This window comes from Panthera uncia, chromosome F1 (assembly GCF_023721935.1).
Source record: "Panthera uncia isolate 11264 chromosome F1, Puncia_PCG_1.0, whole genome shotgun sequence".
Taxonomy (NCBI): Eukaryota; Metazoa; Chordata; class Mammalia; order Carnivora; family Felidae; genus Panthera; species Panthera uncia.
The window spans coordinates 15,926,083-15,938,338 of record NC_064813.1 but is presented as its reverse complement, the minus strand read 5'-3'; the positions used below and the strand labels follow the sequence as shown (position 1 = coordinate 15,938,338).

Below are 12,256 nucleotides of genomic sequence, written 5' to 3'. Positions count from 1 at the left end.
TTTTTTTTTTTTTTTTTTAGAGAGAGTGTGTGCTAGTGAGGGAAAGGGACAGAGGAGGAGAAAGAGAGAGAATCTTTAACAGGCTCCATACTCAGCACAGAGCCCAACACCGGGCTCAATCCCACAACCCTGGATCATGATCTCAGCCGAAATCAAGAGTTAGACACTCAACCGAGCACCCAGGCACCTCTACCAAACTATTAAGAGCAATTGTGTTTTGGCACCTACCAGTATCTTATCACATACTAGGCATTCAATAAATATTTAGGGAATGCATCTTTCACTTTTCTTTTTTTTTCTTTTAAGTTTATTTACTTACTTAGAGAACATGAGCATGAGCGGGGATAGGGGCAGACAAAGAGAATTCCAAGTGGACTCCCCACTGTCACCACGGAGCCCAATGCGGGGCTCAAACTCACAAACCATGAGGTCATGGCCTGAGCCAAAGCCAAGAGTCAGATGCTTAACTGACTGAGCCACCCAGGCACCCCTGACTTTTAAGTTTCATACTTCTGGAATACTCTTATCTTTTAAAATAAGTACATGTAACTATAATGAGCATGGGGAAAGGACTTTTACCTTTCAAATAATCCCTGTTGCTACAGAAAACAAAAACCTATTTCATTGTTATAAACCCCTACTAATAAGCCATAAAATCATCACTGATAACAAGGTATTTTCTCCCTGACAATCTCTCAAGCTGTTTTCCACCACAAAAAGGAAATTAGAACTGTAAACTCCTAGAGTAGCAGAGGAGAACCACAAAAGAGAAGAGAAAAAAATGGGCACACTGAAGTTAAACTAAATCCCTGATGAACAATTAAGGCAGAAACCACAGCAACACAGGGCCCAAATACTTGGATAAAAAATAGGACTTATCCAAAGAAAACAGAAATCCTAGGCCTTTATTGAATGTCTGCTCTATCTATATTCCAGGCACTATTCTTTAGTTTTATAAGCATTAACTCATAGTATCCTCTAAATAACCTAATACGGTAGTCACTACTAATTTTCCCACTTTCAAAATAAGAAAATTGAGGCACAGAGAGGTTAAGTAACTTGCTCAAAGTCGCCCAGCTACTAGGTGACTCCAGAATTTAACCTCAGTTTGAATCCAGAGTCAAATACCGCTTCTCCTTATAGTTTTTCTTACCACGTTTTCAAGGGAGACTATGCTTGGCATTTAGCAGATACCAGCCCATGCCAAGTACCAACATCTATCTAGTAAATGCTGGAAGCCAGAGCCGAGAATGGAAAATGCAGGCATATTTAAAGCAACATGACCAAGAAACACTGAACTTGGAACAAGAGATAATGGAGAGGCTTCAGGGGTGTAATCCCCTTGACATTCAGGAAGAATAAGGATGAAATTGATATCCCGGTGACCTCAAAAGTGAGCCAGATCTATCTTCTTTACTGCAGAAACTACTTACCATAGGTGTTTTAAATACTTAATGGCTTTCCTGCTAGAGAGGAAGAAAGGAAGCTAAAGAAATATAAAGTTCCTACTATATTAGACATGACAGAGTGTCTAGGTAGAATGAAAGCAATGAACTAAGAAAAAAAAATATGAATGACAAAGACACTGGAGACCAAAGTGCAGTAGAAACAGTGAGGAAGTTAGCAAGTAGCACATGACAAAGAAAAGGAACAACAGAACAATGTGGATATGTAAAAGGATAACTCTGAAAGTTCTGAAAAAGCAACTGTATCCCATTCTACAGAGAGGAAAAAGAAAGGAAAAATGATAGAAGGCTGGGATTCCTATCTTCTTGAATCTTTCTTTTCCATCAAAATTCAGGTTAGGATTACCCTTTTCTGGATGGGCTGAATGCTACTCCACTGGGCATATTCTATCATGGCAATTATCACACCATATTACAATCTCTATTTTCCTCTCCATCTTCTCCTATTAGACTTTAAGTTTCTTGGCAGTGGGGACTAACTTTTATTTCTATATTCCCAGTACCTAGATGTACTTGGCCAAAGAGTGTTAGAAGTTTCCCAAACTGGTAATTGGAGAGGAGAAGATGCGAGAAAAGAAAATCCATTACAGGTACAAAAAATGTTATGTCTTGAAAATTAGTGACCTTCAGTACATGGGCATCTATGTGCAGACATGAGTAGAGGCAACCAGGTCCATTCAGTCATTCATACTGGATTCTGGAGCCAAAATGCCTGGATGTGAAACCCAGTTCCACTACTTAGTAGCTGTGATGCTGGTTATTTAACCTCTCTGTGCTTCAGCTACCTGTTTGCAAAATGGGAATAGCAATTAAGCAAATTACTATGCAAAACACATATATATTACAGTGTCTGGCAAAAGACAGGCATGTTAGCTATTAAAAGCTCTTTTCATTCAACCAATTAACTTCCTATGATGTACAATACTGGGATAAAAGCCGGAGTGCAAATTTTGAAGAATGAATGAGTGGGAAATTGTGACAGTAAATGTCGATTTTTCTTTATCCAAGCTCATGAGCTTTGGGAAGGTAAGAGAGTATAATATTGCTAAAAAGAACAACACAGTCATTTCAAGCATTATACTTCCTTCATCAAGCCCCATTCCCCAGAAAATTGGCCAGTTCTTCCTTTTTGGCTCCTACAGAGACTCCTACAATAATGTCTGTAAGACTTCCAAGAAAACATGTCTGTTTTCATTATGATGCATTTAATACCTATAACTTTCATGTTTTACACATCTTTGTCCCTTTCTCAGAATCCAAGCTCTGTCAGGGCTGGGAGTGTATCTTGTCTGTATTTAGTAGCCTTTACTCAACTGCGGAAAAAATGGAAGTATTTCTTTGTTACTGCTTTATTTTTAGAACATGTTCATACATGTAAGGTAATTGAGAAAGAAAACACTGGAAAGAGAAAGATGAGGAATCAGGCCAATTCCCTAAAAAGACATGAAATTGCCCAGGTTTGGATTAAAGGTAGTGACTGACCAGAAGTACATCCTGTATTTTGACTGAATGTGGGGCTTTGGAAAAGCTTAAACACGTTAAGATAGAAAGCTGAGGGAATCCGTAGCTAACAGCTTCAACTTCGTCTATAAAGTTCACTTTAGAAGAGGTCTCTGAGAGACTCTGCTAAACTTAGGTAGCAAACTCTGGCTAGAGACTCCTCTAATATGCCCAACTTCAATCCTTTCCATGAACGTTCTCCTTCTCAATTTGTTTCCCCACAGTCACTCTCCTCCTTCAGAAAGCAGGACCACACAGAGTATACCAGATGTCATCAGACTCCTGCACCACAGGACTACTACTTTCTGTAAACGTCAGTGAAATGAAAGTAACAATATTAATTACCTAGTAGTGTAAAATTAAATGAAAATGCATGTGTGATACTAAACGTGGTGCCCATCACACGGTAGTTCTCAAATGTGAGGTAACATTTTCTATTATTTTTATTATGGAGTCGTCAGTTTCTGGCCCAGCACTTCAAAGTAACTAAAAAAGCATTCCAGCCTTATTTCTTATTATCCACTCATTTCTAACATTCAGACAGCAGAACTAACTGTGCAAGACCAAAATAAGATACAATAAATGTAAATTTTTAGAACAAACAAAATAAATATGTATGATACTTCAATCAAAATAATTTATGGGCTCTCTCAACTTTGGCCACTCCCTGCTTTGAAAAAAAAATTGTTTTTCATCCTAATCATAAAAGGAAACTGCTATCAGCAGACATCATAAAAGGAAAAAAATATATATTTATTTATTTATTTATATGCATATTTATGTATATATGTGTGTATATGTATATACACATATATATGTATGTGTACATACGTGTGTGTATATGTATATACACATATATACATATATACACATGTGGGTGCACACACAAAAAAGCTTTTTTTTCAATGGAGTTAAAAATAAATGACAAAACTAGGGGGAAATTAGCACAAAATCTCATTTTTCTTTTCATCTAAAGATGACAAGATCATCTGAAGGATTACTCATAAAATAAAAAACTGATAGGCGCACCTGGGTGGCTCAGTCAGTTAAGCGCCTAGGTCATGATCTTGTGGTTCGTGGGTTCGAGCCCCATGTCAGGCTCTATGCTGACAGCTCAGAGCCTGGAGCCTGCTTTAGAGTCTGTGTCTCCCTCTCTCTCTGCCCCTCCCTGGCTTGGACTCTGTCTCTCTCTTTCAAAAATAAACAAACATTTAAAAAAAAAACTGATAACCATAAATAAAATATGACTATTGCAGGTTTTCAAAGATTTTCCCCTTAATTTTCTTTTTTAATAAGTACTGTTTGCTGTAAATGATACAGGGAACCAAAGGTTCCTGTAAACTCTCTTCTAAACAATTAGGGAGGGGAATAAAAAATCTTAGTAATCTGGCAAAGCCTGTAGGAATACAGGTCTATATAATGACACCTGTCAACCTGGAATAGTGTAAAAGTGATTTATTTTGATTACTTAGTAATAAACAGTGTCATTTTGGGCAGCCAAAAACTATAGCCACATTTTTATGACCTTGAATATAATATAATCTCTCATTTCTCACATGACAGAGTCAGAAAATACTTGTTCTGTATGGAAGCTGATAACCAAATGTAAATTATTGGAGTAAAACAAAAGATCATCCTTAATTTCTGAAATGTGATAACATTTCCTACTGTCAAAAGCAAGGTGATTTATCATAGAAGATTCAAGGTGGAAGAGACCACAAATTTCATGATTTCTTTCCAACTAAACCATCATCACTGTCATTCTGACTCTAATTACAGGTTTCTAATTAATAAACCCTGTAGTTGCTAAGCATATGTGACTAATAAAAATGTATCACTCATCAGTGAAATCTGTCAACCATACTCAAGAGAACCAGGGCAGTCAATACACCTTCCTCTTTTTTTTCATTGTTTTTTTAGATTCACAAATTTGTACAGATAATCAGAACAGAAAAAAGCTAGCTTACATTTGAGGTAAAAAAAGGTTAAGGCTCTTAACATTAAACAGTTTTCTTGATCATGAGGCTAGTTTATCCTTTTGTGTGTGTATTTATGTTTTACATTTTTCTGGGATATTAATGACTTAGAATTTACTTAGGTATTTATTTACATTTTGTATTTTCAGGGCTTTGGAAATGCATTTTAATTCTCTGCTCATTTCCTTTGTTTTTAATTGAAGTATGATTGACGTATGAAAAGCTGTGCATATTTAACATGTACAATTTGATGTGTTTGGAGAGACTAGTATGGTCTTATAATAAAAAGTCGGGCAGTGTCTATTTGAATGCATTATCAATGACTTTTCAAAATAAACTGAGGGGTGACGAAGAAAGAAGTTAGTGTCTGGCAGATTATAAGAAAGAACATGTGTAAACAGTTACACTGAAGGATTATTTTAAAACTTATTATTCAACGAATGACTTTTTAAAAGGCAGCCAATCAGAGGGAGAAAAACTAAGTAAGGGTTGGAGAAAATTAGAAACAAAGGGAAGCAAGAGAAGAAAAAACCCATTAGAATAGCTCAAATTTAATTGAAAGGTGGAAAGGGAGCTCCCCAACACGCACTCTGTGGTACACAATGCACTCACGAGCCCTCTAACTGGGCAGATGACCCCTTCAGCCATAAGTGTAACTCTGAAAGGCAAAATACTCAAAAGTAAACGAGAAAGGAGTGGGAAACGCCCACAAGACTAGTCAAAGCAGCCACATGAAATCAGGTAGTCAAGGAAGTAACAGCGAAATCAGGTTCATCTCTGCATTTGGATTTTTTTTTTATATTCTCCTCCTAACAGAAAGCTAGTAACTGATGAAGAGGTTACCAAGTACAAAACACAATGGGAGAAACAGGCAGAAATCGCCAAAAGAGACTCTCTGCATGGCCCTATGATAACACATGTCTCTGTAATGGCCTGAATACTTGCCTGCCTTCCTTTCTGATCTAACTTACTTGCTTAACAAAGGGACTTGTGTCCTAGTCATCACGGCATTCCTCACCCTATCAAAGTACTTGGCAACTGGTAAGCACTCAATACATGCTTGATGATTAAAAGAAATGCACTAGCTTCAGAACCTATGTATCAACTGCCTATATGACATCTCCAATTGAATATCTGAGAAACTTTCAAAACAAAACCCTTAATTTTCTTCACCTACCTGTATTTTCCTGGTTCCCTCCCCTTTCCCATTTTCATAAATGACAGCACTATCTACGCAGTTAAAAACTGAAATCTACAAGTTATTCTTTTTCCCTCAATGCCTACATTTAATTACCCACCCCTGTCCATTCCACCTCCAAAATGTATCTCAAATCTCTCTACTTTTCTCCCTCTCCACATTACAACCCTCATCCAAACCCCCAACATTTTGGCCCAGACTACTGTAAGAGTCTCCCAATGGTCTCCCTGTTTCCATCTCTACTCCACAGAACTTCTCTCTCCGCAGATACAGCTGCTGAAGTGTTCTGAAATCATGAATCAAATCTTTGTCTCTTCTGCCCAGCTTAAAACACTTCAAAGTCTTAAAAAAACAAACAAACAAACAAACAAAACAAAACAAAACAAAAAAACCAACTCACTGTGGCTTACAGGAACTTACAAAATATCCCTTGGCTACCTGACCATGTCTGTATCGTACCACTTTCTGGCTTCCCCCTTCCCTTCAGTCATCTGCCTTCCTTTCTATTCTTCAAACACACCAGGCACACTTTCACTTTCCTCTGCACTGTTTCCTCTTCAGAAATGCTCTTTCCCCATCTCCCAATGGCTGGTTTCTTCTTATTACTCAGATCTCAGTTTAAATGCCACATCCTCAGAGAAATTTTTACCTGAACATATAATCTAAAGTAGCTAACTACACCAATCAGCCAATTTTAAATATCTAAATGGCATTATTAGTTCTTGATATTTTCTTGCTTATTATCTATCATTTCTCCAAAAATTAGAAGTACAAAAGATTTATCTATCTTATTAAATCAGAGGTCTTCCAGATCACCCCCGGGTTCAATGATTCACTGGGAGGACTCACAGGACTCAGCATAGAGTTGTATTTACACTTATGACTTATTGCTGTGGGTACAAAGCAAAACTGGCAAAGGGAGAAGGCACACTGGACACTGGGTGAAGTCTGGAGGAAACCAGGTGCAAAATTCCCAGAATCTTCTCCCCATGGAGTCACAGAGGACACATTTCACTCCTCCAGCAATGAGTTGTGACAACACATGTGAAATGTTGTTTACCAGGAAAGCTCATGAAAGAGGTTTTCGTCGGGGCTGATCACATAAGGACCTTCTGCCTAGCATGAGCCAAAATTCCACAGTCCAGAAGGAAAGCTACATGTTCAGCATGAAACAATATTGTTAGTACACACAGTGCAGGCACAGTGAGCCACTCTTCTCAGTTAGGGAATGGTGGGAACCTTCTCGAAATCTGTTTACCAGTAAGAGCCAAGGGCTGAACTTGAAACAGGCTTTTCTAAGGGTAGGGGTCTGAAGCCTGCTATGTTAAGTTTGTTCTGAACACTTATTCACCCTTATATCACTTATTCTAACACCCATTAACATATTTTAAAACCAAAAATATGTTATTCTTCACTGAATCTAACATTTCAAAGATATTTCCATTCACTACACAAATATTTATTTAACACTTGCCACATACTAAAGCAATGGGAACTCAAAAGAGAATAAAACACCATCTGCCCCTTAGGAACTCACACTCTGAAAGGTGAGAGAAATGAATTTAAAAGCCCATATTTATAATAAGGTATTTTTAGAATTACTAGAACGGTGTGTTCAAAGTACCATTAGAAAAAGATGGTAGAAAGACTAACACTGCCTCAGTGTAAAAGGGAAGACTTCCAGGAAAAAAAAAAAAAACTAAGAAAGAAAGGGCCTACGTTAGCTAGAAGTTGTCAAGGAAGACTCTCTGAAGAGATAACACTTAAGCCTTGAGCTGAGATCTAAATGATGAGAAAAAGGCAGCAAGCAGAAGTTCTGATGAAAATATCTTCCCAACAAGGAACAACATATGCAATGGCACAAAAAAAGGCCAATCTGAAGGAAAGCTTTAAGTACCTAGCATATAGTATACCCTCAATAAACAGTAGCTATTATTATACAATGTCCTCCTCATGTATTGAGAAACTGATGATTTAAGAAATTAGATATATGAAGCCCATACCACTAGTACATTTATATCTTATTTATTTATATCTACCCTATCCATTTACCAGAAACAATTATTTGAGACAGAAGTTAACGATAGGCACAAGTAAAATGAACCAAACATCAATTAATCAATTACTGATTCATTCAAACATTTACTAAGCATTCACTACAAGGACAAGCTTAAAAATATGAAAGAGACACGCTCCCTGATTTTGAGGTATTCATGTTCTAGCAGAAAAAACCAAATGTATATAGATACATGGCAACAGAGAAAAGAAAAGTCAAGGATCGTTGTGGGACTGAGAAGATGCCTTAGATCAGAACATCAAAGCAAAAACAACATACAACAGGTAAATGAAACACTAAGCTTTAACCTTCTCCAAAGACAAGAATGAAAAAAATGAAGGGTTACATGCACAATTCTTACTGATAAAAGTTTAAAAAATAACTTCACTTAGAAAGATATCTTTTCCTTGGGGCGCCTGGGTGGCTCAGTCAGTTAAGCGTCCGACTTCAGCTCAGGTCACGATCTCACGGTCTGTGAGTTCGAGCCCCGCGTCAGGCTCTGGGCTGATGGCTCAGAGCCTGGAGCCTGCTTCCAATTCTGTGTCTCCCTCTCTCTCTGCCCCTCCCCCGTTCATGCTCTGTCTCTCTCTGTCTCAAAAATAAATAAATGTTAAAAAAAATTTTTTTGGAAAAAAAAAAAAAAAGAAAGCTATCTTTTCCCAAGATGTGTGAGCAATCTCTTAAATCTTTATACAAAATACCCTGAATAACATAGTAAGTCATGTCCATGAAGACATTTTTACCACACCTGTAGAAATATCTCTTATACCAACCCTTGATTAAAGCATAAAAATACAAAGTCAGAATGGCCTACAAGGCCCTCAATCCATCAGTCACCCTCTGTATTCTAATCTCATAATGTATCATTTCCCACCTTTATGAGTGAATATAACTTACTGCACACATAATGCTGTTTTCCCTCTGCCTGGAAGGTCTCCCTTACCAGGCATCCAAATATTTCTAGCTAAATAATATACATTAATCAAGACTGAACTCCTAGGCACAATTTCCAAGAAGTCTTCCCTGAATTTTCAGGCCAAACTTTCTTTTAGTCAGCTCACATATCCTGATCATTTCTTATTACTGCATTTACAATATATTACTAAAATTATCTATTTATGGGTCTTTTTCTTCAACTAGACTAAAAGCTCCTCAAGATAAGAGTCATGTCTTATTTATTTTCGTGTCCACAGCACTTAGCAAAGTAGTGGGCACCCATTAGAAGTTAATTAAACCTTTACAATTTTAATAAAACATACCAAATAACAAGCTTGATTTACAGATGGCCTTCTAATGATCTTAACGGATATGGGAATCACACTTGAAAAATCTAAAAGAATAAATCATTATTTTTTTTCTTTAGAGGGAATATCCTGAATACCAACTGTCTACATTTTTCACAGTCTATAGTGCAGACTCTTCAAAACTGAGATCATTGGTAAGTGCCAAATGTACCTGTAGTCTGCACTGTGAAAAAGATCCATTTGCTCTGCACACTTCTTAGCTGAATGGGTGGCAAAATGAAATTGCATTAAAAAGTCAAAGAGCCTTCCATGTATACCGACTTGGACTGAGGGCCACTGAATCTCAGCATAAGTGACTTCTATAGTCAGTGGTTCTCAACTCTACCTATTTATCATTTACATATGTAGCCCATTCCATAAATGATGTTTCTCAATGCACACAGTAAATTCTCAACTGAGGACACACACTCCTGGAGTGACAAGGTACTCCCGTGTATTGAGAATTACTGTTCGCTTATATTATTTCAGTTGAAAACATCACATAGGATCTGATACATTAATCTTTTTATGAGTATATTTACAACTCATAATAAATTTCAAAAACGTGATAAAGGACAGCATATAAAATGTGACCTATGTGAAAGTCAGATACTCCATCAAGTCAAACTACAATCCACGCTTCTGTTCCTCTGCCCTAAAATCTGGTTGCTGGTCATAGTGAAAGGAATGGGAATCTGTTGCATCATTCTATCCTTCAGGTGTATTATTCTTATGCAAAATATCATCCTCTTTTCAAGAAAAGTAGTGAGAATGAAACTCAAGGTTTCTTAGAGAGCTTTAATCCCTTAACTTGATAACATGACCATTTTAAGTATTCAACAAAAACCTCGCTTTGGGAATGACCATAAGTGCATAGCTTTCAAGAGGTATCCAAATTTTATCTATTGGAATTCAACTTCTCTCTCTCTGAGTGTCTGTACCTCTAACATCTTGCATTCATTCATTCATTCATTCATTTATTTAGCAGTTACTTAACATATATGTAATTAGTTTCAGGAGTACAATTTAGCGTTTCACTTACATGTAAACTCAGTGCTCAGTACAAATTCCCTTTGGAATGACTTATTACCCATTTAACCCATCCCCCAACAACCCTCAGTTTGCTCTTGATAGTTAAGAGTCTGTTTTATGGTTTGCCTCTCCCTTTTTTCCCCTATGTTCATCTGCTTTCAGTTCCCCATATGAGTGAAATCATATGGTATTTGCCTTTCTCTGACTTATTTCACTTAGCATAATACACTCTGGCTCCATCCATGTCATTGAAAATGTCAAGATTTCATTCTTTTTGATGGCTGAGTAATATTCCATTGTATATATCAATGACATCTTTATCAGCCAATGAATGTTTTGGCTCTTTCCATACTATGACTATTGTTGATAATGCCACTATAAACATTGGGATGCATGTGCTCCTTCAAATCAGCATTTTTGTATCCTTTGGGTAAACACCTACTAGGGCAATTGCTGGATTATAGGGTAATTCTATTTTTAACTTTCAAGGAACCTCCATACTGTTTTCCACAGTGGCTATACCAGTTTGCATTCCCATCAACAGTGTAAGAGGGTTCCCCTTTCTCCACATCCTCACCAACATGTTTCCTGTGTTAATTTTAGCCATTCTGACAGGTGTGAGGTGATATCTCAATGTAGTTTTGATTTGTACTTCCCTAAAAATGAGTGATGCTGAGCATCTTTTCATAGGTCTGTTGGCCATCTGGATATCTTCTTTGGAAAAATGTCTATTTATATGTTCTGCCCATTTCCTAACTGGATTATTTGTATTTTAGGTGTTGAGTTTGATAAGTTCTTTATAAATTTTGGATACTAATCCTTTATCAGATATGTCATTTGCAAATATCTTCTCCCATTCCAAAGGCTGCCTTTTAACTATTGTTTACTTCACTGTGCAGATTTTTATCTTGATGGAATCCTAACAGTTTATTTTTGCTTTTGTTTCCTGTTCCTCCAGAGACGTATGTAGCAAGAAATTGCCATGGCTGAAATTAAATAGGTTCCTGCCTATGTTCTCCTCTAAGATTTTTTGGTTTCCTGTCTTACATTTAACTCTTTCATGCATCTTTAATTTATTCTTGTGTATAGTGTAGGAAAGTGGTCCACTTTCATTCTTTTGCATGTTGCTGTCCAGTTTTCCATTGGATATTCTTTCTTGTTTTGTTGAAGACTAGTTGACCATATAGCTGTAGGTCCATTTCTGGGTATCTATTCTGGTCCATTGATCTATATGTCTGTTTTTGTGCCAGTACCATACTGTCTTCATGACTACAGCCTTGTAATACAGCTTAAAGTCCAGAACTGTGATGCCTCCAGCTTTGCTTTCCTTTTCTAGATTGCTTTGGCTATTTGGGGTCTTTTGTGGTTCCATACAAATTTTAGGATTATTTGTTCTAGTTCTGTGAAAAATGCTGGTGGTATTTTGATAGGAAGTGTATTAAATGTGTAGACTGCTTTTGCACAGTATAGACATTTTAACATTTGTTCTTCTAATCCATGAGCATGGAATGCTTTTCCATTTCTTTGGGTCCTCTTCAATTTCTTTCAGAAGTATCCTATAGTTTTCAAAATACTCATCTTTTACCACTTTCGTTAGGTTGATTCCTAGGTATCTTATGGTTTTTAGTGCAACTGAAAATGGGATTAATTCCTTGATTTCTCTTTCTGGTGCTTCATTATTGGTGTACAGAAATACAAAAGATTTCTGTACATTGTTTTTATATCCTGAGACTTTACTGAATTAG

At 36.9% G+C, this 12,256-nt stretch overlaps 1 protein-coding gene across 6 annotated transcripts in view; it reads right to left on the bottom strand.

Moving 5' to 3' along the window:
* Positions 1-12,256, bottom strand: part of RABGAP1L (RAB GTPase activating protein 1 like) — a 763,363-nt gene that overhangs the window by 557,528 nt on the left and 193,579 nt on the right. The gene's annotated exons all lie outside the window — the stretch shown is intronic.